The following is a 27676-nucleotide window of genomic DNA, read 5'->3' on the forward strand; positions in this document are numbered from 1 at the left end:
ATGTCAATGCCCCTGTTTTTGTCCTTAATTACACTGCAGGGCCCAAATGGCTTGCAGGCACTGTGATTGCCAAAGAGGGGAATAGGGTTTTGGTAGTTAAACTTACCAATGGACAAATCTACCGCAAACATGTGGATCAAACTAAAAGGAGGTTCAGCAACCCCATAGAAGAAGCAGAGGAAGAACACGCCGTAGAGTTTACTCCACCACAGGTGACCGAACACCGGAACCAAGTGGAGGAGAGCCCAATCACTGTGGGCAGTCCGGACAGGCCTGAGGCACCGCAAACAGCAGACACTCAGGCCAGCGCCCAACAACACGAGCCCCAACTCAGGCGGACTACAAGGGAGCGTAAACCACCAGAGAGACTTAATCAATAAGACTTTGGCGGGGAGGTGATGTCATGTATTCAACTGTCATTGTAACCCATGTATAACCTGACCTAAGTTGTACACCTTGGGAACACTGACCACAGGGGGGTGAACTTGTGGGAGACACTCCTAACTTGGACTTTCTGGTATAAAAGGGGAAGCTCCACCCACCGTCTGCCTCTTGAGTTCTTGGTAATAAAGGTAACTGGTCACAGAGTGACATCCTCTCAAGTATGGGCCTCATGTGTATTTATACTTTATAGTAAGGACATATCAGACATCCTCCATCGTGTTGTGTGGCACTCAATCAATCATAGCCAGACCCGCGAAACGAGGATGACTTGCTTCCACGCCAAAAAAGGATGAATTCACATGTGTTTCAATGAAGGACCCGAACTACATCCTGATGGATGGAAGATGCCTGTGCATGGATTTTTTTAACGTGTGGTGGCCTCTGCACACCAGCCACCACATGGGCTTGACAGAGTTAGGTCTTGGTCCAGTGGCAAGGATTAACCAAGACGACTGGACACCAGCTCTGCTACACAGATCTAGTGCACACACATATCACAATGTGGGCTGGCCCGTTCTGCCCCTGGCCCCTGACCCCGAACTCATGCCTCCCCTGGCCCCTGGTCACATCTCTCCACAGTCTCTCGCCGCACCTGCTGTATCTGCCCACGCTCCAATCACTGACCTGGACTTTGATGACATCACTCTTCGCTGCCGTCGCCCTCCTGCACAGCTCGCGCTGCTCCCTGGAGTAGTATGCCTCCACGCTGCTCCCCAAGGCCTACATGCCACTCCTTTTATGGCCCCGACCTGCCGCTGGTGTTCTCATGCAGGTTGGGGCCTTCACACTCAGAGCAGGTAAACGGCCTCTCCCCAGTATGAATGTGCTGGTGTGTCAGCAGGTTGGATGACTGAGTGAATCCTTTCCCACACACGGAGGTGACCAGCCTCTCCCCAGTGTGACTGCTTCGATGAGCTTCCAGCTGGGATGGGTAATTGAATCCTATGCAGGGAGGCAGAGGGAAGTAAAAAGGGGGCAGAAGCAAAAGGTTGGAAGGAGAAAAGCAAGAGTGGAGGGCAGAGAAATCAAGAGCAAAAATCAAAAAGTGCCACATTACAACATAATTCTAAAAGGACAAAGAGTGTTAAAAAAACAAGCCTGAAGGCTCTGAGTCTCAATGCGAGGAGCATTCATAATAAGGTAGATGAATTGACTATGCAGATAGCTGTTAAGGATTACAGAGGCATGGCTCCAAGGTGACCAAGGCTGGGAACTCAACATCCAGGGGTATTCAATATTCAGGAAGGACAGACAGGAAGGAAAAGGAGATGGGGTAGCATTATTGGTTAAAGAGGAGATTAACGCAATAGTAAGGAAGGACATTAGCGTGGATGATGTGGAATCTATATGGTTAGAGCTGCGAAACACCAAAGGGCAGAAAACATTAGTGGGAGTTGTGTACAGACCACCAAACAGTAATAGGGAGGTTGAGGATGGCACCAAACAGGAAATTAGGGATGCGTGCAATTAGGTGTTATCATGGGTGACTTTAATCTACATATTGATTGGGCTAACCAAACTGGTAGCAATACAGTGGAGGAGGATTACCTGGAGTGTATAAAGGATGGTTTTCTAGACCAATATGTCGAGGAACCAACTAGAGAGCAGGCCATCCTAGACTGGGTCTTGTGTAATGAGAGAGGATTAATTAGCAATCTGGTCGTGTGGGGCCCCTTGGGAAAGAGTGACCATAAGATGGAGAGTGACACAGTTAATTCAGAGACTAGAGTCCTGAACTTAAAGAAAGGAAACTTCGACGGTATAAGACGTGAATTGGCTAGGATAGACTGGAGAATGATACTTAAAGGGTTGACGGTGGATAGGCAGTGGCAGACAACAATTGTAGATCCCTGTGTGGCGTAAGAATAAAAAAGTGAAGGTGGCTCAACCGTGACTAACATGGAAATTAGGGTTAGTGTTAAATCCAAGGAAGAGGCATATAAATTGGCCAGAATAAGCAGCAAATCTGAGGACTGGGAGAAATTTTGAATTCAGCAGAGGAGGACTAAGATTTAATTAGGAGGGGGAAAATAGAGTATGAGAGTAAGCTTGCAGGGAACATAAAAACTGACGGCAAAAGCTTCTATGGATATGTGAAGAGAAAAAGAATAGTGAAGACTAGTGCAGTCAGAATCAGGTGAATTCATAATGGGGAACAAGGAAATGGCAGACCAATTGAACAAATACTTTGGTTCTGTCTTCACTAAGGAAAACACGAATAACCTCCCGAAAATACTAGGGGACTGAGGGTCTAGCGAGAAGGGGGAACTGAGGGAAATCCTTATTAGTCAGGAATTGGTATTAGGGAAATTGAAGGGACTGAAGGCTGATAAATCTCCAGCGCCTGATAGTCTGCATCCCAGAGTATTAAGGAAGTGGCCTTAGAAATAGTAGATGCAGTGGTGGTCATTTTCCAACATTCCATGGACGCTGGTTCAGTTCCTATGGATTGGAGGGTAGCTAATGTAACACCACTTTTCAAAAAAGGAGGGCGAGAGAAAACAGGGAATTAGCCTGACATCGATAGTGGGGAAAATGCTGGAATCAATTATTATAGATGTAATAGCAGTGCATTTGGAAAGCAGTGACAGGATCGGTCCAAGTCAGCATGGATTTATGAAAGGGAAATCATGCTTGACAAATCTTCTAGAGTTTTTTGAGGATGTAACTAGTCGAGTGGATAAGGGAGAACCAGTGGATGTGGTGTATTTGGACTTTCAAAAGACTTTTGACAAGGTCCCACACAAGAGATTAGTGTGCAAAATTAGTGTGCAAAATTAAAGCACATGGTAGTGGGGGTAATGTATTGACGTGGATAGAGAACTGGTTGATAAACAGGAAGCAAAGCGTGGGAATAAACGGGTCCTTTTCAGAATGGCAGGCAGTGACTAGTGGAGTGTCGCAGGGTTCAGTGCTGGGACCCCAGCTATTTACAATATACATTAATAATTTAGACGAAGGAATTAAATGTAATTATTGTGTTCCTAACACAGATGAGACTGCACACAGGGAGGTTAAAGTAACAGTGACCTCAGTCTTTATTAAGACACTCCAGAGTGAGGAACAGGCCTTAGGGGCCGGCTTATATACAGTGTTCCCAAGGGATGCTGGGATCCCTGGGGACTTCAGGGTATGCATTCCCTGGTGGTGGAACATGGGAGTGCATGCTTTACAGATACACAACATCACTTCCCCCCAAAGTCAAAGTGAAAACTATTTACAAGGTGAGGCGGTCGTGAGCCTTTCTTTCCCTGGTGGACCGCCTCGGTACAAATGTCTGTTCTGGTGTGTTGGCTGTGCCCACGCTGGGCTGGCATGTTGTTGGGCCTGCAGGACTGCTGGGTGAGCCTGGCCTTGCTGGGTTGTTGGGGGTGATGGGTTCGATTTCCTGGTCCGGCGTGGTGTCGTTGATCCTTTGGGTGTGCGTTGTGGGCTCTAAAAAGGTGGTGTCTGCTGTGGGTTGTTCAAGGCAGTGTGTGAACCACAGCCTCGTTTGGTCCAGGCGCTTTCTGCAAATTTGTCCATTGTCTAGTTTGACGACAAACACCCTACTTCTTTCTTTAGCTATCACAGTGCCCGCGATCCACTTGGGACCATGTCCATAGTTTAGCACATACACAGGGTCATTCAGATCAATTTCCCGTGACACAGTGGCGCGACATTTTGTTGCTTCCGCCTGCTCTCTACCTGATCATGCAGGTTGGGGTGAACCAGCGAAAGTCTGGTTTTAAGTGTCCTTTTCATTAGTAACTCAGCCGGGGGCACCCCTGATGAGCGAGTGGGGTCTCGTGCGGTAGCTGAGCAATACTTGGGACAGGCGGGTTTGGAGTGAGCCTTCTGTGACTCGTTTAAGGCTCTGTTTGATTGTTTGTACTGCCCGCTTTGCCTGTCCATTGGAGGCTGGTTTAAACGGGGCCAAGGTGACATGTTTGATCCCATTGCGGGTCATGAATTCTTTAAATTCGGCACTGGTGAAACATGGCCCATTATCACTGACCAGTATGTCAGGCAGGCCATGGGTGGCAAACATGGCCCTCAGGCTTTCAATGGTGGTGGTGGCGGTGCTTCCCGACATTATTTCACATTCAATCCATATTGAAAAAGCATCCACCACCACCAGGAACATTTTACCGAGAAATGGGCCCGCGTTGTCGACATGGATCCTTGACCATGGTCCGGAGGGCCAGGACCACAAACTTAGTGGTGGCTCTCTGGGAGCGTTGCTCAACTGAGCACACACGCTGCATTGCTGTACAGAGGACTCTAAGTCAGAGTCGATACCGGGCCACCACACGTGGGATCTGGCTATTGCTTTCATTATTACTATACCCGGGTGTGTGCTGTGGAGATCCAAGATGAACGTCTCCCTGCCCTTTTTAGATAACACTACGTGGTTACCCCACAACAGGCAGTCTGCCTGAATGGACAGCTCGTCCTTTTGCCGCTGGAATGGCTTGATTAGCTCTTGCATTTCAACGAGGATGCTGGCCCAGCTCCTATGCAGTACACAGTTTTTTACTAGGGACAGCAGAGGATCTTGGCTGGTCCAAGTCCTAATCTGGCAGGCCATGACAGGTGATTTATCATTTTCAAACGCTTCCATGACCATCAACAAGTCTGCGGGCTGCGCCACCATCAACAAGTTTGCAGGCTGCGTCATTTCCACCCCCGTGGTGGGCAATGGTAGCCGACTGAGAGCATCCGCACAGTTCTCGGTGCCTGGCCTGTGGCGGATGATATAGTTATACGCTGATAGGGCGAGTGCCCATCTTTGTATGTGGGCTGAGGCATTAGTATTTATCCCCTTGTTTTCAGCGAACAGGGATATGAGGGGCTTATGATCGGTTTCCAGCTCAAATTTGAGGCCAAACAGATACTGATGCTTTTTCTTTACCCCGAGCACATACGCTAATGCATCTTTCTCAATCATGCTGTAGGCCCTCTTGGCCTTAGACAAGCTCCTGGAGGCATAGGCGACAGGTTGTAACTTCCCCGCAACGTTAGCTTGTTGTAATACACACCCGACTCTGTACGACGACGCATCACATGCTAGCACAAATCTTCTACACGGGTTATACAATACAAGCAGCTTGTTGGAGCATAAAATCTTTCTGGCTTTCTCAAAAGCAATTACTTGTTTTTTTCCCCATACCCAGTTCTCACCTTCACGCAATAACACATGTAGGGGCTCTCAGAGGGTGCTTAACCCCGGTAGGAAGTTACCAAAATAGTTGAGGAGTCCCAGAAACGACCGCAGCTCCGTACATTCTGTGGCCTGGGTGCGTTCCTGATAGCCTCTGTCTTGGTGTCTGTGGGCCGAATGCCGTCCGCCGCGATCTTTCTCCCCAAAAACTCCATTTTTGTTGACATGAAGACACATTTCGACCTCTTCAGCCGCAGCCCTATGCAATCCAGCCACTGGAGGACCTCCTCCAGGTTTTGTAGGTGCTTGATGGTGTCCCGACCTGTGACCAATATGTCGTCCTGAAAAACCACCATGCATGGTACCGGCTTGAGTAGGCTTTCCATGTTTCTTTGGAAGATCGCTGCAGCCAAACGAATTCCAAATGGGCATCTGTTGTAGATGAACTGTCCCTTGTGCGTGTTGATGCAGGTGAGGCCCTTTGAAGACTGCTCCAGTTCCTGCGTCATGTAGGCCAAAGTCAGGTCGAGCTTGGTGAATGTCTTGCCTCCTGCCAGCGTCGCAAATAGGTCATCTGCCTCAGGTAGCGGGTATTGGTCCTGTGGCGAGAAATGATTAATAGTTACTTTATAATCGCCGCAAATCCTGACTGTGCCATCAGTTTTGAGTACTGGAACAATTGGGCTGGCCCACTCGCTGAATTCCACTGGGGAAATGATGCCCTCGCGTTGCAGCCTGTCCAGCTCGATTTCCACTCTCTCCCTCATCATGTGAGGTACCGCTCACGCCTTGTGGTGAATGGGTCGTGCCTCTGGGACCAAGTGGATCCGCACCTTCACCCCGGAAAAGTTTCCAATGCCTGGCTCAAAAAGGGAAGGAAATTTGTTAAGAGCCTGGGTACATGGGGCCTCATCGACATGTGATAGCGCTCGGATGTCATCCCAGTTCCAGTGGATTTTGCCCAGCCAGCTCCTTCCAAGCAGTGTGGGGCCATTGCCCGGGATAATCAAGAGTGGCAATTAATGCACGGTGCCCTCGTAGGTGACATTGACCATGGCGCTGCCCAGGACAGTGATGAGCTGTTTGGTGTACGTTGTCAGTTTCGTATGGATGGGGCTCAGGGCTGGTCTGAGTGCCTTGTTGCACCGCAGTCTCTCAAACATCTTTTTACTCATGATGGATTGGCTTAGCGCCAGTGTCCAGTTCCATGGCTACGGGTAAGCCATTCAATTTTACATTTAGCATTTTAGGTGCTCATTTGGTCGAAAATGTGTGCACCCCATGTACTTCGGCATCTGCCTCCTCTCGCTGAGGCTCAAAATTGCTTTGATCCACCATGGACCAATCTTCCTCTGCCACGTGGTGGTTAGCAGGTTTTGCAGAGCTTGCAGCTCATCTGCAAGCTCGTTGGAGGTGTCCCATTGTTACACAGCTCTTGCAAACATACCCTTTGAAATGGCATGAATAGGCTGAATGGAAGCCTCCACAATGCCAATAAGGTGTGAATTGCCTTGCATTCATCCTTTGTTGCGGACTCTGAGTCATCTGGGTCATAGAAACATAGAAACATAGAAAATAGGTGCAGGAGCAGGCCATTCAGCCCTTCTAGCCTGCACCGCCATTCAATGAGTTCATGGCTGAACATGAAACTTCAGTACCCCCTTCCTGCTTTCTCGCCATACCCCTTGATCCCCCGAGTAGTAAGGACTTCATCTAACTCCCTTTTGAATATATTTAGTGAATTGGCCTCAACTACTTTCTGTGGTAGAGAATTCCACAGGTTCACCACTCTCTGGGTGAAGAAGTTTCTCCTCATCTCGATCCTAAATGGCGTACCCCTTATCCTTAGACTGTGACCCCTGGTTCTGGACTTCCCCAACATTGGGAACATTCTTCCTGCATCTAACCTGTCTAAACGTCAGAATTTTAAACGTTTCTATGAGGTCCCCTCTCATTCTTCTGAACTCCAGTGAATACAAGCCCAGTTGATCCAGTCTTTCTTGATAGGTCAGTCCCACCATCCCGGGAATCAGTCTGGTGAATCTTCACTGCACTCCCTCAATAGCAAGAATGTCCTTCCTCAAGTTAGGAGACCAAAACTGTACACAATACTCCAGGTGTGGCCTCACCAAGGCCCTGTACAACTGTAGCAACACCTCCCTGCCCCTGTACTCAAATCCCCTCGCTATGAAGGCCAACATGCCATTTGCTTTCTTAACCGCCTGCTGTACCTGTATGCCAACCTTCAATGACTGATGTACCATGATACCCAGGTCTCGTTGCACCTCCCCTTTTCCTAATTTGTCACCATTCAGATAATAGTCTGTCTCTCTGTTTTTACCACCAAAGTGGATAACCTCACATTTATCCACATTATACTTCATCTGCCATTTATTTGCCCACTCACCTAACCTACCCAAGTCACTCTGCAGCCTCATAGCATCCTCCTCGCAGCTCACACTGACACCCAACTTAGTGTCATCCGCAAATTTGGAGATACTACATTTAATCCCCTCGTCTAAATCATTAATGTACAATGTAAACAGCTGGGGCCCCAGCACAGAACCTTGCGGTACCCCACTAGTCACTGCCTGCCATTCTGAAAAGTACCTTTTTACTCCTACTCTTTGCTTCCTGTCTGACAACCAGTTCTCAATCCACGTCAGCACACTACCCCCAATCCCATGTGCTTTAACTGTGTGGGACCTTGTCGAAAGCCTTCTGAAAGTCCAAATATACCACATCAACTGGTTCTCCACTTTGTCCACTTTACTGGAAACATCCTCAAAAAATTCCAGAAGATTTGTCAAGCATGATTTCCCTTTCACAAATCCATGCTGACTTGGACCTATCATGTCACCATTTTCCAAATGCGCTGCTATGACATCCTTAATAATTGATTCCATCATTTTACCCACTACTGAGGTCAGGCTGACCGGTCTATAATTCCCTGTTTTCTCTCTCCCTCCTTTTTTATAAAGTGGAGTTACATTGGCTACCATCCACTCGATAGGAACTGATCCAGAGTCAATGGAATGTTGGAAAATGACTGTCAATGCATCCGCTATTTCCAAGGCCACCTCCTTAAGTACTCTGGGATGCAGTCCATCAGGCCTTGCCGATTTATCGGCCTTCAATCCCATCAATTTCCCCAATACAATTTCCCGACTAATAAAGATTTCCCTCAGTTCCTCCTCCTTACGAGACCCTCTGACCCCTTTTATATCTGGAAGGTTGTTTGTGTCCTCCTCAGTGAATACCAAACCAAAGTACTTGTTCAATTGGTCTGCCATTTCTTTGTTCCCCGTTATGACTTCCCCTGATTCTGACTGCAGGGGACCTACGTTTGTCTTTACTAACCTTTTTCTCTTTACATACCTATAGAAACTTTTGCAATCCGCCTTAATGTTCCCTGCAAGCTTCTTCTCGTACTTCATTTTCCCTGCCCTAATCAAACCCTTTGTCCTCCTCTGCTGAGTTCTAAATTTCTCCCAGTCCCCGGGTTCGCTGCTATTTCTGGCCAATTTGTATGCCACTTCCTTGGCTTTAATACTATCCCTGATTTCCCTAGATAGCCACGGTTGAGCCACCTTCCCTTTTTTATCTTTACGCCAGACAGGAATGTACAATTGTTGTAATTCATCCATGCATTATCTAAATGTCTGCCATTGCCCATCCACAGTCAACCCCTTAAGTATCATTCGCCAATCTATCCTAGCCAATTCACGCCTCATACCTTCAAAATTACCCTTCTTTAAGTTCTGTACCATGGTCTCTGAATTAACTGTTTCATTCTCCATCCTAATGCAGAATTCCACCATATTATGGTCACTCTTCCCCAAGGGGCCTCGCACATGAGATTGCTAATTAATCCTCTCTCATTACACAACACCCAGTCTAAGATGGCCTCCCCCCTAGTTGGTTCCTCGACATATTGGTCTAGAAAACCATCCCTTATGCACTCCAGGTCACCTGAGGCCTGCTGGCAGTTGCAGACTCGTGGTTTCTGTCCTGTATATTTCTGCTCGTAAACACAGTTCCAGTTAATTGATGGACATTGCTAGCACCTGTGTGCTGAGTGATTTGTTTGGTGTTATCACTAGTGGACATAAACACCTATGCTATCGCAATGGCCTTACTGCGGGTCAGTGTCTCTACAATCAAAAGTTCTCGTAGGATGGTCTCGTGGCCAATGCCCAGTACAAGAAAGTCTCTGAGCATTTGCTCCAGGTAGCCATCAAACTCATATTATCCGGCAAGTCGCCTTAGCTCGGCGACGTAGCTCACCACTTCCTGACTTTCAGATCGCTGGCACATGTAGAACCGATACCTCGCCATCAGCATGCTCTCCCTCGGGTTAAGATGCTCCCAAATCAGCTCCTCATACGACTTATCTGTGGGTTTCATCAGAGCCAGAAGATTATTCATGAGGCTGTAGGTCGGTGCCCCGCAGACCGTGAGGAGGACTGCTCTCCTTTTTGCAGTGCTTCCTTCTCCATCCAACTCGTTGGCTACAAAGTACTGGTCTAGCCGTTCGACATAGGCTTCCGAGTCCTCACCCTCCACAAACTTCTCCAGGATGCCCACAGTTTGCTGCATCTTTGTGTTGGATTCGTATACTCATTGCCAGTTATTGTGTTCCTAACACAGATGAGACTGCACACAGGGAGGTTAAAGTAACAGTGACCTCAGTCTTTATTGAGACACTCCAGAGTGAGGAACGGGCCTTAGGGGCCGGCTTATATACAGTGCTCCCAAGGGATGCTGGGATCCCTTGGGACTTCAGAGGATGCGCTCCCTGGTGGCGGAACATGGGAGTGCATGCTTTACAGATACACAACAGTAATATCTCCAAATTTGCAGATGACACTAATCTGGGTGGCAGTGCGAGCTGCGAGGAGGATGCTAAGAAGCTGCAGGGCGACTTGGGTAGGTTAGGTGAATGGGCAAATGCATGGCAGATGCGTTTAATGCGGACTAAATGTGAGGTTTTCCACTTTGGTGGCAAAAACAGGAAGGCGGAATATTATCTGAATGGTGACAGATTAGAAGGGGAGGTGCAATGAGACCTGGGTGTCATGGTACATCAGTCATTGAAGATAGGCATGCAGGTACAGCAGGCGATGAAGAAAGCAAATGGCATGCTGGCCTTCATAGCGAGGGGATTTGAGTATAGGAGCAGGGAGGTCTTACTGCAGTTGTATAGGGCCTTGGTGAGACCACACTTTGAGTATTGTGTGCAGTATTGGTCTCCTAATCTGAGGAAGGAGATTCTTGCTATTGAGCGAGTGCAGTGAAGGTTCACCAGACTGATTCCCGGAATGGCAGGACTGACATATGAAGAAAGACTGGATCGACTAGGCTTATATTCACTGCAATTTGGAAGATTGAGAGGGGATCTCATAGAAATTATGTAAAATTCAGAGGGGATTGGACAGGTTAGATGCAGGAAGAATGTTCCCGATGTTGGGGAAGTCCAGAACCAGGGATCACAGTCTAAGGCTAAGGGGTAAGCCATTTAGGACCGAGATGAGGAGAAACTTCTTCACTCAGAGAATTGTGAACCTGTTGAATTCTCTGTCACAGAAAGTTGTTGAGGTCAGTTTGTTAGATATATTCAAAAGGGAGTTGGATGTGGCCCTTACAGCTAAAGAGATCAAGGGGTATGGAGAGAAAGCAGGAATGGGATACTGAAGTTGCATGATCAGCCATGATCATATTGAATGTCGAGCTCCTAGACCTGTTCTGAATCTATCCCATTTAGCATGGTGGTAGTGCCCATTCTGTTCTGTCTGTGGGAAAAGATTTCAAACATCAGTATGACTGGAAAAGCACCGAGACACACACACCCGAGTGAGAGTGTTCCCGTGCACTGACTGTGGAAAGAGCTTTAACGAGTTACACAGCCTGAAAAAACATCGCACCCTTCACAGGAGGCACTGTCGGCCATCAGAAGCAGCAGATTTGTATTCCACCACAATCTGTAACCTCATGGCCCGGCATATCCCTCACTCTACCATTACCTTCAAGCCAGGGGACCAAATGGTTCAATGAGGAGTGCAGAAGACCATGCCAGGAACAGCAGCTGGCGTAACTAAAAATGAGATGCCAACCTGGGGAAGCTGTAACACAGGACTACATGCATGCCAAACAGTAGAAGCAGCTGCTATAAACAGAGCTAAGCGATCCCACAATCAACGGATCATATCAAAGCTCTGCAGTCGTGCATGGTGGTGGACAATTAACCAACTAACAGGAGGAGGAGGCTCCATGAATATCCCCATCCTCGATGATGGTGGAGCCCAGTACATGAGTGAAAAAGATGCAACCATCTTCAGTGAGAATTGCCGAGTCGATGATCCATATCGGCCTCCTCCTGACATCCCCACCATCACAGAAGCCAGTCTGCAGCTAATTCGATTCACTCCACGTGATATCAAGAAACAGCTGAGCACTCAGGATATAGGAAAGGCTATGGGCCCCGACAACATCCCGGCTGTTGTGCTGAAGAATTGTGCTCCAGAACTAGCCATACCTCTAGCCAAGCTGTTCCAGTACAGCTACAACAGTGGCATCTACACGACAATGTGGAAAATAACCCAGGTATGTCCTGTCCACAAAAAGAAGAACAAATCCAATCCAGCCAATGACCGCCCCATCAGTCTACTCTCTATCATCAGCAAAGTGATGGAAGGTGTTGTCGACAGTGCTATCAAGTGGCACTTACCAATAACTTGCTCACCGATGCTGAGTTTGGGTTCCGCTAGGACCACTCGGCTCCAGACCTCATTACAGCTTTGGTCAAAACATGGACAAAAGTGCTGAATTCCAGATGTAAGAGTGACTGCCCTTAACATCAAGGCAGCATTTCACCGAGTGTGACGTCAAGGAGCCCTAATAAAACTGGTCAATGGGAATCAGGGAAAACTCTTCATTGGCTGGAGTCATACCTAGCACAAAGGAAGATGGTGGTTGGAGGTCAATCATCCCAGCCCCAGGACTTCGCTGCAGGAGTTCCTCATGGCAATATACTCGGCCCAACCATATTCAGTTGCTTCATCAATGACCTTCTCTCCATCATAAGGTCAGAAATGCGGATATTTGCTGATGGTTGCACAATGTTCAATTCCATTCACAACTCCTCAGCTAATGACGTAATCCATGCCCGCATGCAGCAAGATTTATTTGGCATTCAAGCTTGTGTTGATAAGTGGCAAGAATCATCATGCCACACATGCCAGGCAACGACTATCTCCAACAAGTGAGAGTCTAACCACCGCCCCTTGACATTCAATGGCATTACCATGCCGAATCCTCCACCATCAATATCCTGGGGGTCACCATTGACAAGAAACTTAACTGGACAAGCCATAAATACTGTGGCAACAAGAGCAGGTCAGAGGCTGGGTATTCTGTGGCGCGTGGCTCACCTCCTGACTCCCCAAAGCCTTTCCACCATCTACAAGGCACAAGTCAGGAGTGTGATGGAATACTCTCCACTTGCCTGGATGAGTGCAGCTCCAACAACACTCAAGAAGCTCGACACCATCCAGGAAAAAGCAGCCCGCTTGATTGGCACCCCATCTACCACCTTAAACATTCACTCCCTCCACCACCAGCGCACCGTGGCTGCAGTGTGTACCATCTACAAGATGCACTGCACAACGTGCTAAGGCTTCTTTGACAGCACCTCCCAAACCCACGACCTCTACCATCTAGAAGGACAAGGGCAGCAGGTGCATGGAAATACCATCATCTCCAAGTCCCCCTCCAAGCCATGCACCATCTTGACTTGGAAATATATCACTGTTCCTTCATCGTCGCTGGGTCAAAATCCTGGAACTCCCTCCCTAACAGCACTGTGGGATACCTTCACCATATGGACTGCAGCAGTTCAAGAAGGCAGCTCACCATCACCTTCTCAAGGGCAATTATGGATGGGCAATAAATGTTGGCCTTGCCAGCAATGCCTACATTCCAGGAATTAATATAAAAAAAACAAATTCACCCACCTTATCCTACATGGTGTGTGACTTCACGAACAAAATTCCTGCTTCACAACATGGTTAGCATTGGCAGGCAGTGTAGCCTTCATGTTTTACCCGCCCAATATCTCAACTCGCAAATGAAATCCTCACCTGCACTTCTTCACAATACAGCCAGTGGAATCTCTCAGTTTTCGGCCTATTGTGTACCATGGGGACTGACCGCACTCTAAAGCCTACAGCAGTCGTCCTTGGAGCTGTAGGGTATGTTATCAGTCGCTTTCAAGAGAGTGCAAACTATTGAAGAGGAATCTTTTGAAATGACTTACAGGAGAACTGTGACACATTGAATAAATGGAGTGCTACTGCACTCCAGATGGCAGCTGTAGACCTTCATCATCACCATCTTAAAATAATATTCACAGTGTAATAACAGGAACAGAATGCATTGATATTTTGAGGTGTCAGATGGTATGCTTCGTTATTTCCTAATCTTAACAATGTATCATTAGAGGTTGTCAAAGCACTAAAGTTCCAACTCATGTTTGATGGAGAAGAAGTTTGCTTTTGAATTGCACAAACAATCTGCCTGCTTAATCCCCAATATGAGACAAGCTCAACTTGCTAACACTGGCAAATCTTATCAACTCCTGTAAGTGAGATTAGCACAAAGTTGGACATGTTTTGGTTCACACCAATGGGGAATAAGGATGTCATTTGGCCACACTTTTTCAATTTAATAGCTATTAGACAGAAGATATGTCCATCGAATCAGTCTGCACTGTAGTAAATGTTATAGATATCACATCATAGGCAGTCCCTCGGAATCGAGGAAGACTTGCTTCCCCTCTTAGCACGAGTCCTTAGGTGGCTGTACAGTCCAATATGAGAACCACAGTCTCTGGGGCAGGTGGGACAGACAGTGGTTGAAGGAAAGGTTGGGCGGGGAGTCTGGTTTGCTGTACACTTCTTCCGCTGCCTGCGCTTGATTTCTGCATGCTCACGGCGATGAGACTCGAGTTGCTCAGCGCTCCCCTGGATGCACTTCCTCCACTTAGGGCGGTCTTGGGTCAGAGACTCCCAGGTGTCAGTGGGGATGTTGCACTTTATCAGGGAGACTTTGAGAGTGTCCTTGTAACGTTTCCTCTGCCCACCTTTGGCTGGTTTACCATGAAGGAGTTCCGAGTAGAGCACTTGCTTTGGGAGTCTCGTGTCTGGCATGCGGACAACGTGATCAATTGTGGTCAGTGCTTCAATGCTGGGGATGTTGGCCTAGTTGAGGATGCTAATGTTGGTGCGTCTGTCCTCCCAGAGGATTTGTAGGATCTTGCGGAGACATCGTTGGTGGTATTTCTCCAGCGACTTGAGGTGTCTACTGTACATGGTACATAAGAACATAAGAATATAAGAATTAGGAACAGGAGTAGGCCATTTAGCCCCTCGAGCCTGCTACGCCACTCAACAAGATCATGGCTGATCTGGCCGTGGACTCAGCTCCACTTACCCGCCCGCTCCCCATAACCCTTAATTCCCTTATTGGTTAAAAATCTGTGACTTGAATACATTCAATGAGCTAGCCTCAACTGCTTCCTTGGGCAGAGAATTCCACAGATTCACAATCCTCTGGGAGAAGAAATGGTCCATGTCTCTGAGCCATATAGGAGGGCGGGTATTACTACAGTCCTGTAGACCATGAGCTTTTTGGCAGACTTGAGGGCCTGGTCTTCAAACACTCTTTTCCTCAGGCGGTCGAAGGCTGCACTGGCACACTGGAGGCAGTGTTGAATCTCGTCATCAATGTCTGTTGATAAGAGGCTCCCGAGGTATGAGAAATGGTCCACGTTGCCCAGGGCTGCGCCATGGATCTTGATGACTGGGGGATAGTGTGTCATGTATGTACATTCTGTTTGTAGCCACCAGATGGCATCATTGTTGGAAGCCACTGAGCAGTACGCACATGGCCAGCCATTTTGAGAGATAGGCACTTTGGGCCTAAATTAAGCAGATCAAAGTTGTACCTTGCTTAGTTAAACAGTACTCACTATGTACCTTTATTGCATACATAACATTTGGCGATGGGAATACAAGAACCTTTGTTTGCAAAATGAGCACGATTGGATTTTAGAGCGATTCGTGGAGGAAGAAAATTGGGCAGACTTTGTGAGCCGTTTGAACCAGTACTTTGTGGCCAACAAAATGAAGGGGGTCGACGATGAAGATCGGCGCCGGGCCGTGTTCCTCACTGTGTGCGGTTCAAAGATCTACGGTCTGATAAAGAATCTATTCATGCCGAGTGATCCAACAGAGAAAACGTACGAGGAGTTGTGTACATTGGCACGGGAACACCTCAAGCCAGATGACGGCATCATCATCTCGAGATACAGGTTTTATACACACGTTCGATCGGAGGACCAGAGCGCGGCAGAATTCATTGCCGACCTGAGACGTCTAACGGGACCGTGCAAGTTCGGGACGGTGTTGGCAGACATGTTGCGGGACTTCTTTGTTATCGGTATCAACCACGAGGTGATCCTGCGCAAACTTCTGGCGGTGGAGGAGTTGGATTTAAAAAAGGGCCATCCAGATCGCTCAATCATGTATGACGATGGACAGGAGTCTAAAGCAAATAGCGGTGAAGAACCGAACCTCAGCAAGTACTGTAAATGCGATCGGTACAGCGTTCGGCAGAGCGGCACATGGCAGGGCCTATCCGGTTGCGTTCGCAAAACCTGTGGCTGCCCAAAGTCTGCCAGCAGGAATGTATCCTACTTTTCCGTCTTGGCGTTGTGGGGGAAATCATCGGCACCAGTAGTGCCGATTTAAACAATATAGTTGTAAAGGCTGTCTGAGAGAGGGGCATCTCCAGCGCAAGTGTCCGCAGATGAGCAAGCGAGCTGCGACACACCACGTGGAGGATGAGTCAGACTGGCGTGGATCCGGATACGCAATCCGAGATGCCAGAGGAGGAAGTGTATGGACTGTACTCCTTCCTAACCAAGAGAAAAGCAATTTTTTTTGATGTGAAGTTTAACGGGATACCAGTATCAATGGAACTGGACACGTGGGGCGAGTCAATCGATCATGAACGAGAGGGCATTTAATAAGCTGTGGGATACTAAGACTGTGAGGCCCAGGCTGAGCCCTGTTAACACCAAGCTGTGCACGTACACCAAAGAACTGATAAAGGTGATTGGCAGTGCACAAATTAATGTCATATAACGGTGCGGTTCCTGAGTTGGCCGGAAAAAGCAGTAAACCTGAGGACTGGGAGAAATTTAGAATTCAACAGAGGAGGAAAAAGATTTAATTAGGAGGGGGAAAATAGAGTATGAGAGGAAGCTTTCTGGGAACATAAAAACTGACTACAAAAGCTTCTATCGATATGTGAAGAGAAAAAGATTAGTGCAAACAAACATAGGTCTCTTGCAGTCAGAATCAGGTGAATTTATAATGGGGAACAAAGAAATGACAGACCAGTTGAACAAATACTTTGGTTCTTTCTTCACGAAGGAAGACACAAATAACCTTCCATAAATACTAGGGGACCGAAGGTCTAGTGAGAAGGAGGAACTGAAGGAAATCCTTATTAGTCGGGAAATTATGTTCGGGAAATTGATGGGATTGAAGGCCGATAAATCCTCAGGGCCTGATAGTCTACATCCCAGAGTACTTAAGGAAGTGGCCCTAGAAATAGTGGATGCATTGGTGATCATTTTCCAACCATCTATTGACTCTGGATCAGTTCCTATGGACTGGAGGGTAGCTAATGTAACACCACTTTTTAAAAAAGGAGGGAGAGAGAAAATGGGTAATTGTAGGCCGGTTAGCCTGACATCAGTAGTGGGGAAAATGTTGGAATCAATTATTAAAGATGAAATAGCAGCGCATTTGGAAAGCAGTGACAGGATCGGTCCAAGTCAACATGGATTTATGAAAGGGAAATCATGCTTGACAAATCTTCTAGAACTTTTTGAGGATGTAACTAGTAGAGTGGACAAGGTAAAACCAGTGGATGTGGTGTATATGGACTTTCAAAAGGCTTTTGACAAGGTCATACACAAGAGATTAGTGTGTAAAATTAGAGTACTTTGTATTGGGGGTAATGTATTGATGTGGATAGAGAACTGGTTGGCAGACAGGAAGCAGAGAGTCGGGATAAACGGGTCCTTTTCATAATGGCAGGCAGTGACTAGTGGGTGCTGCAGGGCTCAGTGCTGGGACCCCAGCTATTTACGATATACATCAATGATTTAGATGAAGGAATTGAGTGTAATATCTCTAAGTTTGCAGATGACACTAAGCTGGGTGCCGGTGTGAGCTGTGAGGAGGATGCTAAGAGGCTGCAGGGTGACTTGGACAGGTTAGGTGAGTGGGCAAATGCATGGAAGTTGCAGTATAATGTGGATAAATGTGAAGTTATCCACTTTGGTGGCAAAAACACCCAAAGCAGAATCTTATCTGAATGGCAGCAGATTAGGAAAAGGGGATGTGCAATGAGACCTGGGTGTCATGGTTCATCAGTCATTGAAAGTTGGCTTGCAGGTACAGCAGGCGGTGAAGAAGGCAAATGGTATGTTGGCTTTCATAGCTAGGGGATTTGAGTATAGGAGCAGGGAGCTCTGACTGCAGTTGTACAGGGCCTTAGTGAGGCCTCACCTGAAATATTATGTTCAGTTTTGGTCTCCTAGTCTGAGGAAGGACATTCTTACTATTGAGAGAGTGCAGCGAAGGTTCACCAGACTGATTCCAGGAATGGCAGGACTGATATATGTGAAGAGACTGGATCAACTGGGCCTGTATTCCCTGGAGTTTAGAAGGATGAGAGGGTATCTCATAAAAACACATAACATTCTGACAGGACTGGAGAGGTTAGATGCAGGAAGAATGTTCCCAATGTTGGGGAAGTCCAGAACCAGGGGTCACAGTCTAAGAATCAGGGGTAAGCCATTTAGGACTGAGATGAGGAGAAACGTCTTCACTCAGAGTCGTTAAACTGTGGAATTCTATACCACAGAGGGTTGTTGGTGCCAGTTCGTTGGATATATTCAAGAGGGAGTTAGATATGGCCCTTATGGCTAAAGGGATCAAGGGGTATGGAGAGAAAGCAGGAAAGGGGTACTGAGGTGAATGATCAGCCATGATCTTATTGAATGGTGGTGCAGGCTCGAAGGGCCGAATGGCCTACTCCTGCACCTATTTTCTATGTTTCTATGTTTCTATGTTTCTATGTTTACTGCTGTGGATTGTTCCAGGTAATGGCCCAATGGTGCTCGGCAGGAGCTGGTTCGAGAAAATCAGATGTAACGGGAACGAAATAAAGGCGTTGTCATAGGAGGAAGATACATGCGCCCAAGTATTGAGCAAGTTCCCCTCGCTGTTCGAACCGGGTATCGGCAACTTCACGGGAGCCAAGGTGTAGATCCACGTGGACTCAGATGCAAGACCCGTCGATCATAAAGCTCGAGCAGTGCCGGATATGATGAGGGAGAAGGTCGAAATTGAACTGGACAGACTCCAGCGTGAAGGGATCATATCTCCGGTTGAATTTAATGAATGGGCCAGCCTCATTGTTCCTGGGCTGAAAAGTGATGGCACAGTCAGAATCTGTGGAGACTACGAGGCTACGATCAACATGGTTTTGAAACAAGATCAGTACCTGTTACCGAAGGCTGATGACTTGTTTGCGACGCTAGCCGGAGGGAAGTCGTTCACAAAACTGGATTTAACGTCGGCCTATATGACACAAGAGTTGGTCAAGACATCAAAGAGACTCACGTGCATTAACACGCACAAAGGACTGTTTATTTTCCACAGGTGGCCTTTCGGAATTCGCTCGGCTGCAGCAATATTCCAGAGGAATATGGAAAGTCTACTGAAGTCCGTTCCCAGAACTTTCAGGCAAATCGTCAGATCTCAGCTCCTCACGTAAGAGTCTTGCAGCTATGTGGCCACCACGGGCCCTTTCCTGCGGTCTGGAGGGGGTCGTGGGCATGGTTGCATAGCCAGCCTGATTGTCTGGCCCTAGGTCAGCGTCCAGCCCCTCGTCATCCTCTTCCCTTTTCTCTTGAGGTGGAGCATCAGTCCCTTCTGGCAATTCTTGGCCCCTCCTGATACCCAGATTGTGCAGCATGGAGCACACGACCACGAATTTACCTACTTCTTCAGGGTTATATTGTAGCTCCCTTCCTGAGTGGTCCAGACATCTGAAGCGCTGCTTAAGCAGAGTTATTATTTTGTGGACCACATTGTGTGTGTCTCTGTGGCTCTGGTTGTATCGCTTCTCGGCCTCGGTGTGGGTGTCACGCAGGGGGATCATCAGCCAGGTGGCTAGGCCATTATCGGGTATCCTCAAGCATCCAGCAGTGTCCTTGTGGCTGACTCTTAAAGATGTCAGAGACAGCGCTCTCACGTAGGATGTGAGCCTCATCGAAGGTGCCCGGACATTTGGCATTCACTGCCGTTATGATCTGGTTGTAATCGACAACTGGTTGGACCTTCAGGGAGTGAAATCTTTTTCTGTTACAAAAAAGCTCCGGGTCCTGAGAAGGTGGCCACATAGCGATGTGAGTGCACTGTATAGCTCCCTGCACCCTGGGGAATTTAGAATGCTCCAGCCCTGTCAGTCTGAGCCTCCGTGGTCATGGAGAAGCTGATAAAGTCCATCCTTCGCGCGTACAAAGCCTCCGTGACCTGTTTAATGCAGTGATAGGTGGCATGGTGAGACAGAGGGCGAATCTCAACCGCGGAGGCCCGAAAGGAACCGGACACATAGAAAGACAGTGCCGCAGTGACCTTGACCTTGACCGACACTGATGTCCTAATGGCAGGCTGCATATGTGGCCTGATGAGCTCACATATTTCATTGATCACCACCTTGTGGAAGTGCAGTCTCCGAAGGCAGGTGTGGTCGGAGACGTCGAGGTAAGACCTCTTTTCCCTGTATGTGCGGGGCGTGTATTGTTATGTTCAGAATAACTCCACAAGACTGTGTGCTGTAAGCTCAAACTGATGTGACCTTCGTCTCTTTAATCAAACTCTAGAATGAAGAATCAGCATGGCAGACAACCTTTTATACTTGCTTGCACGAGGTGTGCAGGTGACCCTTGGGTCTCCAACAGGTCTGACTCCTGGTGGCAAGTCTTACACTATTATAAAGTTTACATACATAACATCACTCCCCCCCCCACCCCCCCAAAGTCTTAGATACAAGTTATTTACAAGTTGAGGCGATCAGGGGCTCTTCGATCCCAGGTTGATCGCCTGAGTTGAAGTCCTGGCATGGGTGAGTCGGTCGGATCATTGCTGCACTGCGGTGTGGCTGGTCTGATTGGACTGTCGGGCATGGTGGGTTCATCCTCGTGATTGACGCCGAGGTCAATTGCGGGTTGGGTGTGTGTTCGTGGATCAATGATGGTAATGTCCTTTTCAAACTGTTTTAGTTGTCAGTGAATCGCAGTTTGGTCTGATCCAAGTGCTTTCTGCACTTTTGTTCATTCAGAAGTTTGACAAAAAACACTCTATTCCCCTCCTTGGCTAAAACAGTGCCAGCAACCCAGTTGGGACCATGACCGTAATTAACAACAAATACAGGGTCATTAACCTCAATGTCACGCAGTACATCTGTGCGATCGTGGTACATGTTATGCCGGTGACGCCGGGTTTCTACATGACCATTGAGATCCGGGTGTACTATGGAGAGCCTGGTTTTGAGTGCTTTCTTCTTTAACAATTCTACCGGGGGAACCCCGGTAAATAAGTGGGGTCACATCCGGTAGTTGAGCAGGACCCGAGATAACCGGGTCTGCAGGGAACCGTCCGTCACGTGTTTCAAGCTCTGCTTGATAGTTTGGACTGCCCGTTCCGCTTGACTGTTGGAAGCGAGCTTAAATGGTGCAGACCTGACATGCTTGATGCCATTGCAGATCATGAACTCGTTGAATTCCGAGCTGGTGAAACATGGTCCATTGTCACTAACAAGGACGTCAGTCAAACCATGGGTGGCGAACATGGCCCGGAGGCTTTCAATGGTGGCAATGGATGTGCATGATGACATTATTACACATTCAATCCATTTGGAGTAAGCGTCTACTGCTACTAGTTACATCTTTGCTCGAAAGATGCCAGTGAAATCTACGTGGCCATGACCACAGACTCAGTGGGGCCTTCCTTGGTGTATTGCTGAACTGTGAGCAAGTGTTACATTGGTGTATGCATGACTCCAATTCCGATTCAATGCCGGCCACCAAACGTGTGACCTGGCCATAGCCTTCATCATGACTATGCCTGGGTGGGTACTGTGTAGGTCGCGAATGAATGTTTCTCCTCTTTTTTTTAGCAAAACCACGTAATTCCCTCATAGGAGAGAATCCGATTGGATGGACATTTCATCTTTGCGTCGGTGAAATGGCTTAATTTCGTCTTGCATTTCCCTGGAAACAGCCGACCAGCTCCCATTAAGGACGCAGCATTTTATTAGTGATAGCACAGGGTCTGAGCTAGTCCAGGTCCTGATCTAGCGAGCCATGATGGGTGACCCCGCGCTCTCAAAAGCATCCATTACAAGAAGCAAGTCTGCAAATTGCGCCATTTCCACGCCGGTGGTGGGCAATGGTAGCCGACTGAGGGCATCAGCACAGTTCTCAGTGCCTGGTCTGTGGCGGATTACATAGTCATACGCAGAAAATGTTAGCACCCATCTTTGGATGCAGGACGAAGCATTGGTGTTAATACCTTTGATTTCTGAAAACAGCGAAGTGAGCGGTTTGTGTTCAGTTTTGAGCTCAAACCGGAGTCCAAATAGGTATTGGTGCATTTTCTGAACCCCGTATACTCATGCTAATGCTTCTTTCTCAACTATACTGTAAGCTCTTTCAGCCTTGGATAAACTTCTGGATGCATATGCAACCGGTTGCAGTTTGCCTGACACATTGGCTTGCTGTAACACATAACTGATCCCGTACGAAGATGCATCACAAGCTAAGACTAAACGTTTACACGGGTCATACAATACAAGTAACTTGTTAGAACATAGCAGGTTTCTGGCCTTATCGAAGGCTGTCTCTTGAGATTTACCCCAAGCCCAGTCGTCACCCTTACGTAGCAATAAATGTAAAGGTTCCAGCAAAGTGCTCAACCCGGATAGAAAGTTACCAAAATAGTTGAGGAGTCCCAGGAATGAACGCAGCTCCGTCACATTCTGTGGTCTGGGTGCATTCTTGATGGCCTCCGTCTTAGAGTCCGTGGGTCTGATGCCGTCTGCCGCAATCTTTCTCCCCAAAAATTCGACCTCTGGCGCCAGGAAAACACACTTGGAGCATTTCAGCCTGAGTCCCACTTTGTCCAGTTGCTTTAGAACCTCTTCCAGATTGTGCAAGTGTTCGGTGTTGTCACGACCAGTGATCAGGATATCGTCTAGGAACACAACGGTGCGCGGAACCGATTTCAGCAGACTCTGCATGTTCCTCTGGAAGATGGCAGCAGCCAAGCGAATCCCAAAAGGGCATCTGTGGTTTATGAACAGTCCACTGTGCGTGTTGATGCACGTCAATTTTTTCGAAGGTTCAGCCAGCTCCTGTGTCATGTAAGCAGAGGTTAGATCCAGCTTGGTGAATGACTTCCCCTCTGCTAACGTTGTGAACAGATCCTCCACTTTGGGTAGTGGGTACCGGTCCTGTAACAAGACTCGGTTGATCGTTACTTTGTTGTCTCCGCAGATTCTGACCGTGCCATCGCTTTTCAACACTGGAACAATTGGACTGGCCCACTCGTTGAACTCGACTGATGATAAAATTCCCTATCATTGAAGTCTGTCCAGTTCAATCTCAACTTTCTCCCGCATCATATATGGAACCACTCAGGCCTTGTGATGAACGGGCCGTGCATCAGGGACTAGATGGATCTGCACTTTGGCGCCTGTGAAGTTGCCGATACCTGGCTCAAATAGCGACGGAAATTTGGTTAGCATTTGAGCGCACGAGGTATCATCCACCGAAGACAGCGCACTGATGTCATCCCAATTCTATCGGATCTTTCCTAGCCAGCTTCTGCCGAACAGCATTGGGCCATCGCCTGGTACAATCCGTGGTGATAAATCATGCACAGCTCCATCATACGATACCTTCACTGCCAGACTGCCAATGACTGGTATGAGCTCTTTGGTGTAGTTGCACAGCTTTGTGTGAATCGGGCTTAGTTTTGGCCTTTGTATCTTGTTGCCCCACAGTTTCTCAAAAGGCTTCTGGCTCATAATTGACTGACTCACCCCCGTGTCCAATTCCATGGAAACTGGAATGCCATTTAATTTGACTTTCAACATTATTGGAGAGCTTTTGTTGGTGAATGTGTGAACCCCAGACACTTCCTCTTCAGCCTCGGGTTGAGTTGCCTCTCTTACTTGCTCAGCTTGATCCGCGCTGGATCGGTCATCTTCTGCCCACTCTGCCACGTGGTGAGTTGCAGCATGTTTGCACATTCGCTGGAGGGGCCCCATTGTTCCACAGCCTTTGCTCACGTAGTGCTTGAATGTACATTGATGGGCTCTATGATTACCCCCGCAGTGCCAACATGATGCTAATGGTTCGCATTCACGCCCCACAGCGGACTCTGAGTCATAGAAACATAGAAACATAGAAAATAGGTGCAGGAGTAGGCCATTCGGCCCTTCGATCCTGCACCGCCATTCAATATGATCATGGCTGATCATTCCATCAGTACCCCTTTCCTGCTTTCTCTCCATACCCCTTGATCCCTTTAGCTGTAAGGGCCATATCTAACTCCCTCTTGAATATATCCAATGAACTGGCATCAACAACTCTCTGCGGCAGGGAATTCCATAGGTTAACAACTCTCTAGGTGAAGAAGTTTTTCCTCATTTCAGTCCTAAATGTCCTACCCCTTATCCTAAGACTATGTCCCCTGGTTCTGGACTTCCCCAACATCGGGAACAATCTTCCCGCCTCTAACCTGTTCAGTCCCGTCAGAATCTTATAAGTTTCTATGAGATCCCCTCTCATCCTTCTAAACTCCAGTGAATAAAGGCCCAGTTGATCCAGTCATATGACAGTCCAGCCATCCCTGGAATCAGTCTGGTGAACCTTCGCTGCACTCCCTCAATAGCAAGAATGTCCTTCCTCAGGCGAGGAGACCAAAACTGAACACAATATTCCAGGTGAGGCCTCACTAAGGCCCTGTACAACTGCAGTAAGACCTCACTGCTCCTATACTCAAATCCCCTTGCTATGAAGGCCAACATTCCATTTGCCTGCTCCACCGCCTGTTGTACCTGCATGCCCACTTTCAGTGACTGATGAACCATGACACCCAGGTCTCGTTGCACCACCACTTTTCCTAATCTGCCACCATCCAGATAATATTCTGCCTTCATGTTTTTGCCACCAAAATGGATAACCTCACATTTATCTACATTATACTGCATCTGCCATGCATTTGCCCACTCACCTAACCTGTCCAAGTCACCCTGCAGCCTCTTAGCGTCCTCCTCACAGCTCACACCGCCACCCAGTTTAGTGTCATCTGCAAACTTGGAGATATTATACTCAATTCCTTGATCTAAATCGTTAATGTATATTGTAAAGAGCTGGGGTCCCAGCACTGAGCCCTGCGGCACTCCACTAGTCATTGCCTGCCATTCTGAAAACGACCCATTTATCCTGACTCTCTGCTTCCTGTCTGCCACCCAGTTCCCTATCCATGTCAGTATATTACCCCCAAGACCATGTGCTTTGATTTGTCACACCAATCTCTTGTGCGGGACCTTGTCAAACGCCTTTTGAAAGACCAAATACACCACATCCACTGGTTCTCCCTTGTCCACTCTGCTAGTTACATCCTCAAAAAATTCCAGAAGATTCGTCAAACATGATTTCCCTTTCATAAATCCATGCTGACTTGGTCCGATCCTGTCACTGCCTTCCAAATGCGTTGCTATTTCATCCTTAATGATTGATTCCAACAGTTTCCCCACCACTAATGTCAGGCTAACTGGTGTATAATTACCCGTTTTCTCTCTCTCTCCTTTTTTAAAAAGTGGTGTTACATTAGCTAACCTCCAGTCCATAGGAACTGATCCAGAGTCGATAGACTATTGCAAAATGATCACCAATGCATCCACTATTTCTAGGGCCACTTCCTTAAGTACTCTGGGATGCAGACTATCAGGCCCCGGGGATTTATCGGCCTTCAATCCCATCAATTTCCCTAACACAATAAGGATATCCTTCAGTTTCTCCTTCTCAATAGACCCACTGTCCCCTAGTACAATCAGAAGGTTATTTGTGTATTCCTTCGTGAAGACAGAACCAAAGTATTTGCTCAATTGGTCTGCCATTTCTTTGTTCCCCATTATAAATTCACCTGAATCCGACTGCAAGGGTCCTATGTTTATCTTCACTAATTTTTTTCTCTTCACATATTTATCGAAGCTTTTGCAGTCAGTTTTTATGTTCTCAGGAAGCTTCCTCTCATACTCTATTTTCCCCCTCTTAATTAAACCCTTAGTCTTCCTCTGTTGAATTCTAAATTTCTCCCAGTCCTCAGGTTTGTTGCTTTTTCTAGCCAACTTATATGCCTCTTCCTTGGCTTTAACACTATCCTTAATTTCCCTTGTTAGCCATGGTTGAGCCACCTTCTCTGTTTTATTTTATCCCAGACAGGGATGTACAATTGCTGAAGTTCATCCATGTGATCTTTAAATGTTTGCCATTGCTTATCCACCGTCAACCCTTTAAGTATCCTTTGCCAGTCTATTCTAGCCAATTCACGCCTTATACCGTCGAAGTTACCTTTCCTTAAGTTCAGGACTCGAGTTTCCGAATTAACTGTGTCACTCTCCATCTTAATAAAGAATTCTACCATATTATGGTCACTCTTCCCCAAGGGGTCTCGCGCAACAAGATTGCTCATTAGTCCTTTCTCATTACACATCACCCAGTCTAGGATGGCCAGCTCTCTCGTTGGTTCCTCGACATATTGGTCTGGAAAACCATCCCTAATACACTCTAGGAAATCATCCTCCACCGCATTGCTACCAGTTTGGTTAGCCCAATCAATATGTAGATTAAAGTTGCCCATGATAACTGCTGTACCTTTATTGCACACATCCCTTATTTCTTGTTTGATGCTGTCCCCAACCTCACTACTACTGTTTGGTGGTCTGTACACAACTCCTAGTAATGTTTTCTGCCCTTTGGAATTTCGCAGCTCCACCCATACCGATTCCACATCATCCAGGCTAATGTCCATCCTCCCTATTGCATTAATTTCCTATTTAACCAGCAATGACAACCCGCCTCCTTTTCCTCTCTGTCTATCCTTCCTAAATGCTGAATACCCATGGATGTTGAGTTCCCAGCCTTGGTCACCCTGTGGCCATGTTTCCATGATGCCAATTACATCATTCCCGTTAACTGCTATCTGCGCAGTTAATTCGTCCACCTTATTCTGAATACTCCTTGCATTGAGGCACAGAGCCTTCAGGCTTGTCTTTTTAACACACTTTGCCCCTTTAGAATTTTGCAGTAATGTGGCCCTTTTTTCTTTTTACCCTGGGTTTCTCTGCCCTCCACCTTTACAATCTCCTTTCTATCTTTTGCTTCTGACTCCATTTTATTTCCCTCTGTCTCCCTGCATAGGTTCCCATCCCCCTGCCATATTAGTTTAACTCCTCCCCAACAGCACTAACAAACACTCTCCCTAAGACATTGGTTCTGGTCCTGCCCAGGTGCAGACCATCCGGTTTGTACTGGTCCCACCTCCCCCAGAACCAGTTCTAATGCCCCAGGAATTTAATCCCTCCCTTCTGCACCACTGCTCAAGCCACGTATTCATCTGAGCTATCCTGCAATTCCTACTCTGACTAGCACGTGGCACTGGTAGCAATCCTGAGATTACTACCTTTGAGGTCCTACTTTTTAATTTAACTCCTAGCTCCCTAAATTCATCTTGTAGGACCTTATTCCGTTTTTTACCTATATCATTGGTATCTATATGCAGCACGACAACTGGCTGTTCACTCTCCCTTTTCAGAATGTCCTGCACCCGCTCCGAGACATCCTTGACCCTTGCACCAGGGAGGCAACATACCATC

Source organism: Pristiophorus japonicus, chromosome 2, assembly GCF_044704955.1.
Source record: "Pristiophorus japonicus isolate sPriJap1 chromosome 2, sPriJap1.hap1, whole genome shotgun sequence".
Classification (NCBI taxonomy): domain Eukaryota; kingdom Metazoa; phylum Chordata; class Chondrichthyes; family Pristiophoridae; genus Pristiophorus; species Pristiophorus japonicus.